Source organism: Elaeis guineensis, chromosome 1 (assembly GCF_000442705.2).
Source record: "Elaeis guineensis isolate ETL-2024a chromosome 1, EG11, whole genome shotgun sequence".
NCBI lineage: Eukaryota > Viridiplantae > Streptophyta > Magnoliopsida > Arecales > Arecaceae > Elaeis > Elaeis guineensis.
The window spans coordinates 171,769,682-171,776,824 of NC_025993.2; positions in this window are offsets into that span (position 1 = coordinate 171,769,682).

Below are 7,143 nucleotides of genomic sequence, written 5' to 3' on the forward strand. Positions count from 1 at the left end.
TCTTAGTAGTCACTAACATGTCTAATAATTTGATCAAGATATAATTAATCTTGTTCATATGATAGTTTACCATAAATTGTCCACATGAACTTGTAAGGGATTGTCGAATCAAATCCGCCTGTAATTCTTAATAGATGGTCATGTCGAGCTTCTCAAGCTCATCTATGTTCTTGGTTATTGTTAAACAATGCTCATAGATAGACTACTTTTGATTCATCTTAGTGTTGAAAAGTCTCTCAGACATTTCATAATGCACAGATGACTCTTCTCACCATACAAACATTGTATGTGAGTTAACATAGTCCAAGCAGTCTATTTGATCCAATGTTACAGCTCATTTGACTTAGATGCCAATTTGTTACACTTGATTTTGTTACGATCGTCCATCCAATTTTCAGTACTCTTCATTGGTCAGCAATCGGACGGTTTGATAACACTAGGATTTCTTGATTCATGATATAGCTAAGCTTCTCGGATCTTAAAACAAATTTCAAGTTCCTGAGCCAGTCTATATAATTAGGTCTAATTAGTCGATTGTTTTCTAAAAACAGGAATAGGGTTGAAGCCAGAGAAATCCTAGCAGAAAGAAGAAGATTCTAGTTAAATTTTGTAATTGATTTATTTAATTTATTTTAAAAAAAAATATTTTTAAAAATAAATTATCTCTCACTATTTCTTCAGATCCTAATACTCCTTGTGTTAGGAAGCAGGAACCCCTTCATGAGTTAGGATTCCTAACGGGTACTATGGTCTCATCGATTGCCACATTACCTCACCTAACAGATTTTGATAAATATGTCAACCAATAAGTGAACAGCTCTTGCTCAATGCTTCTCAAGCAAATTAAAGTAGACTTGGTCTCTAAATCCTGAGACCTCATTTGATAGATCTTGATCTTATTCCTTAGTTAAGTCAGACCCACCATTGGATGTGAGTGAAGCCATCATTGGACCCTCACCTGATAGATCTTGGGCACAACCCCATCTCTACCTCACATATAGAGTGGTTGTTTCTTCTCTGATGCAACTGAACCACTGTATCCAATCGAGAATAAATTATATTGGAGAGGGCACAGTAGTCTACAACAGTGAAAGGCCCCTTGACTTAATATTATTGAGGAGATTTTAATTTAGATTTTTTAGGTTTAATTATTTATTATATCTTATATAGATCCACAATTAAATTAGATCTACTAAAGAAATCCTGATTCGATCTTATCAAATCAGTCCCATCGTGCAATGCAAATTGAAGTGGACTCAACCTTAAGCATCATAAAATCAAAATTGATCCTCAAAATGGTCAAATAAGATAAGATGTGTGAGAGGCTCCCCACTGCCTGTGGCAATGGTCCTAATTAAATAACTACCATCTATATTCTTACCTTAGATACCAAATTGGTCCACCAATTTGAGATTGAGTTGGCTTTGATTTTCCACTTTGAATTACAATCACAATCATTTTTAATTTGAGTTCACGATACACCCTTCATCAAGGATTGTAGCGATTTGATGCGATCACTACATGTATCAATGAACCATACAAAATCCATAAATCTGATTAACTTAATTTTAGATCTTTAATTCTCAATTTCAGATCTTTAATTAAATGTATTATGAAATTAGATTTGGTTTAGATGTCGAAACTATTTCATATCTAAACATCTAATCATATATCTCATACATAAATTTTAGATCCTAAATAATTTTGAATCTAGAATTTTGCACAAAAGTAAGTTTTTTTTTTTCATGGTTCTTTCTCTTGATTCGTACAAGCACCCCTTCCATCATAGTCCTTTATGGTAGGATGGCTTTTACTATGATTCTCAAAGAGTACTAGGCTATTAAGAAATCAATCTACATCTACACATATCATATATGCATAAAAGAATAAATATTATATATCTCATATATAAACAGGATCATCATTATATATTTTAAATTAAATCTAATTTAATTATTTAAATCTAATTTTCAGATCTAATCATACATCTCATGCATCACATAGATCTAACATACATCTCATGTATCAACTAAAAATTAGATCATAAACATGTAATTCAGATCTAATCTAATTATATCTCATACAACATAGATCTAATATGATCTGTTAAGAAAATACATCTGATGTAATTTTTAAACCTAATTAAACATGCATCTCATATAAATTTTTAAATGTAATTAAACATATATCTAAAGCTGTCAATTTAGGTTGGATCCGTCGGATTGGCCCACCCCGCCATATAAATGGGATGTGTTGGGTTCATATTTTAGCAATCCATTTAAAAACATTTAGGTTGGCGGGTTGGGGCGGGTCGGCATGGGCTGACCCACCTATTTTGTTTAGTAAAAAAAAATATTATCGAATCTCTTTGAGGTCCTGATCCTTGTCCAGTTATCCATCTATTTTGTTTAGTAAAAAAAATTACCAACCCTCCAGAGATTGTGGAGTGGAGAGGAGAGAGAAGGGTTAACAATTTTTTTTGGAGGTGGGGGGAGGTGAATTTTGATGGATTGGCCTGTTTAACCCGCAATCCATGATGGATCGGATCGGGTTGGAGTTTTTCCAACTCGCCAGTTAAATGGGTCAGCCCACCCCGCCCCATTTAAAAGTGGGTCGGGGTGGGTTAGTCTGTCTTGACAACTCTACATACATCTCATGCAAATATTTAGATCTACTAACATGCATCTCATACATCATATAAAAATTCAGATATGAAAATCTGATTAATATATTATCAAATAACGTTCAACGATCATTCTAGAACAAACTTCTATCGGAACGACCTGGAACCTTAATAAAAAAATTTTAGATCTATAAATTAGATTATCAGATCTTAAAAATATATGTGAAACGACAACCTATGGCTCTGATACCACTTGAAGGATGTCGCACACCCAGGATATGCATGCAGAAAATCAGAGTATGTAGATTTTTAACTTTTAAAAATCATCAATACAATGAAATAAAAATTTTGATCTAGATTAAATGATTTAACCTATCTAACATGTATGATATAGATCTAATCTACATGCAACAAGATCGATCATATACTTTTAAGATGCTAAAAATTATATTTAAATAAAATAAAAAATCAAAGATTTGATCTCCATACTTTCGTGCGGATTAATGATCTCTATGGCTGATGATCATGGTAATCTGATGAGGTCCTCGACGAGCAGCATATGTGTCCGACCTCTATGGATATCCATATGAAGTCTTCGATCCGATCAAAGATCCGTTGCTTTATCGGGGTGCTAGCGTTCTTGTAGAAGCTACCTCTTGATGGTTGATGATGTTGATCTCCATCATGTTTCTAGACTCTCTTAAAGAAAATGGAGTAGAGAAGGAAGAGGAAGAAAATAAGAAATCTTTCTTTATTTTTCTCTCTTCCTAAAACCCACGATTGGAACTGCAGCCCCATCCCATGGAACCCACGCCATAACATGACAAAACCTAGAGATATATCTCCTAGAGGAGATGCCTCTCCTCTATCTCATGCCACAAAAGATCAACACCCCATATAATTTTTTCCATCCGATTTCATGTTGAAATCTGATTTTTTATCCCTTATCACATGCACAAAACCCTCCTTAAGATGGCGTTTAAATAGGGCTAAGGATAAGAGCTTGGATGGCATTGAAAGTTTCCTTTTTAGATAGAGTCTTGGGGGCATCCAACTCTTGGATGCCTCCCTCCTCTTTTTATGTGTGTAATGGAGATAGGGTGGCCTATTTTGTGGGAACTCCTTCACACAAATAAGAGGAGCACGTGTGAGAAGGGTTGGCGTGCATATGGGTGGCGGTTAGGGAGAAAAGGGGTTGTTAATCCAATCTTAACTAATTCTTGGTCTCAATCGTAACTAACTTAGGAATTGATTATAACCAATTAACTAAGTAGATCTAAATCTAATTAGACTCTAATCTATTTAGGAAATTAATTGAATCAAATTTTCATCAAATTAAGGATTGATTTCTTGGATATAAGATTATCTCATAATCAATAGGACTTGATCCAATCAAACTCAAATTAAATCTAATTAAATCTAATTTAATTAGATTTAATTTTAATCCCATTGCTCAATCAAATTGAGATAAATTGTAATCCTATTGTAAATTAATCTCTCTCTTAATTAGGTTATCTCATAACCCAATTTGGGTTTGATCAAATCGAACCCAAACCAGTCCTAATTGAATCCAATTCAACTAAACTTGATCCTAGCCTCAATGCTCAATCAAATTAAGCCAATTAGCAATCCAATTGCTAATTAATCCTCCTACAACCCACTAATTCTTAGTAAATTACTTTATTATAATTCTTACACTAGATTAATCATCCATCACATCGATGATTAGATCCAATAGCAATTCATAATCGCTAATCAACCATCTGATCGGACAAAGATCTCTTTTATATGTGACATAATAGGTTCTATTCTGTCTGATAGTGAAATATATTATGATCTTCATCAGAATATCATCGAAACTTCTTTTAATGGATTGAAATGATTTCAATTCTGTCCATTAAGCATCATTGATCATCAAGATGACGCACGATGAGTCTCACAATCCACTAGTGATATCTAGCAGTATGTAGTGATAATTTAGCAAAATAAAATATTGATCCTCTAGGTACAGTTACTGTGTGATTCAGTTCTTTTATCGTGAGTTTCAATAAAATGAAGATCACAGATAACTCGTCAAATCTCATTGCTTGTCATATGTAATATTCAATCAACTCGAGTTCATAAGTGAAATTCTATGAAAATTTTTTTCCATCATTCACTCTGCCATGACCATGATCTTCTGAACTCAGTCTCATGAATAACATAGGACTGCTCCTTATTTATCAAGATCGATAAATTCTATCTAAGTGCACACCCTACTCCTACAGTGAATCTACTGCAGTCAATGTCCACTATAAAGATCCATATGACTAGGAATCATATTTATATGTTGTCAAACTATAGCAACTCCACTATGAGTAGCCGAGACACCGCAGGTCTGAAGACTACCCACACCACTGCATCATCGAGTATGTCACTGATGAGTGGATAGATATCTATATGACTATTCATGTTGGTCACGCTTGGTACCATTATTCTCTAACAATCATCTATACTGTCACTCCAATATCCCACCACTATAGATTCGAGACTCGTCTATCTAGAGAAAAGCGATCCATGCACCAATCTAATCGGATCAATTACTGTCCTCATGATGATCCATCGATCGAAAGTATTTAGAAATTAATCATCAATGACACATGTCCTAAATTCTCAACTCTTGAGAATATGTGTCATCATCGTATCAATTCTTTGGACAATTTATAGACACATGACTCAATATGAATGAAAATTAATCCGATTTATTTTATTCAATTATAAAACTATACTACTAGAAAGATTACATGTGTTGGCCAACTTGACTTCTAGGACATGCATCTAACAGCATGGCACATGGACCAATTGCATGGTATCTCAACCATCTGTATTTTCATGTAATCACAAGTGATGCGATCTTCTTTAATTCATCTACCATTCTATTCTTTCACCAATTTTTCTTGTTATCAAGATTTTCCAAAACTGCTCACCTATCGATATTTTCCCTCCTCGCATTACTTAGTTTTCCTTTCCATTTATCATTTCTTTATAATTTTTTTATTCAATTCCTTTATCTGAAGTTTATTATTATAGATACTTACAATATCTATCTAGAGACATGTCTCTACCCCAAATACCCCACAAAATTTGCTCTCCTTTTCACTCAAGCTTGTTGTATTACTCGTTTCTCCCTTTGAATTAGCCTTCTAAATTATGCCATATGACAAAGCCAGTGAACAGTGCAAGGATACTTCCGTTAGTTTGCAATTTATTCTTCTTCTAGTTTTGAGTCTGCACGTTGCACGTGGATTTTAGATCATATAATATATTATTTAAAAAAAATATTGATAAATAGAACAATAATATCTATCCAAATTTATGATGTCTATTCATATTCTCAATTACTGAATTTTTATTGTAAGAGGATAATAATATCATGCTTTAAAAATCTCATTTATGTCATATAAGTGGGCTTTAATTCAGTCCTTTAATAACATCATGCTTGAATTCAATGCTTTAAGAATTGTTGGATAGGAGAGTTTAGATAAGTGATATATTGCAGATTGATTTTGATCCAAATGGTATTTATAGATGATAAGGTGCTGCTTATGTGGACAATCTAAATGACTAATCCATTTTCTCTCAGTTTCAGCTTTCATGTATATATATATATATATATTAGATTACATATCCATTTTCACCTCCCACTTGATGGACATTTCATTCAGTTATTCGTTCTTACTCGCACTAGAGGTGACCACAAGCCGTCCGAAACCTTCAGAGACCCGGACAGATATCTTCCTAACTACCCTCATAAAAATATTATACAAATTTCTATCTTCTATGATATTTGCCCATCAGACACATCCTGATCGTTCCTACCACAAAAAAAAAAAAAAACCACATCCTTGTCGCTTCTAAATGATGTCATATATAGGCTCGAACAGGCTGGGTGGGGCTCGAGCAGGCTTTCCAAAATGTCAATTCAATTTTTTTTAGGCCCGACCCATCACGACCTTCAAGCTTGCCTTTTAGACTCAAGCCTAAATTTTACTCGAGGGCTTCGTGACCATTCAATCTATTTACAAAAAAAATACTAAATATAAATAAATTTAAATATTATCAACAATCTATAATATGTCAATTACTCTATTAAATTCATATATCAATAATAACTATTGGTTAAATCTACATATACATTAAATATAAATAAATAATATAAAAAAATAAAATAATCAGTTCAGATGAGATTTTATGTCTAAGTTCAAGTCTAGGCCGATTATTGAATGAGCTTATTTAGCAGACTAGGCCGGTGAGTCTAAGACATTTGGTCGAGTTCCGTTCACTTGACTTCGGCCCGGATCCATCCATGAACTGTGTCCATCCATGGACGAGAATTTTTTTGATAGACTTTGTCTATTATATATATATATATATATATATATATATATATATATATATATATATATATATAAAATTAATAAAAAAATATCATATTAATAGTTTGAGTTTAAAAATTTTAATCTTTACACATGACTGTCTAA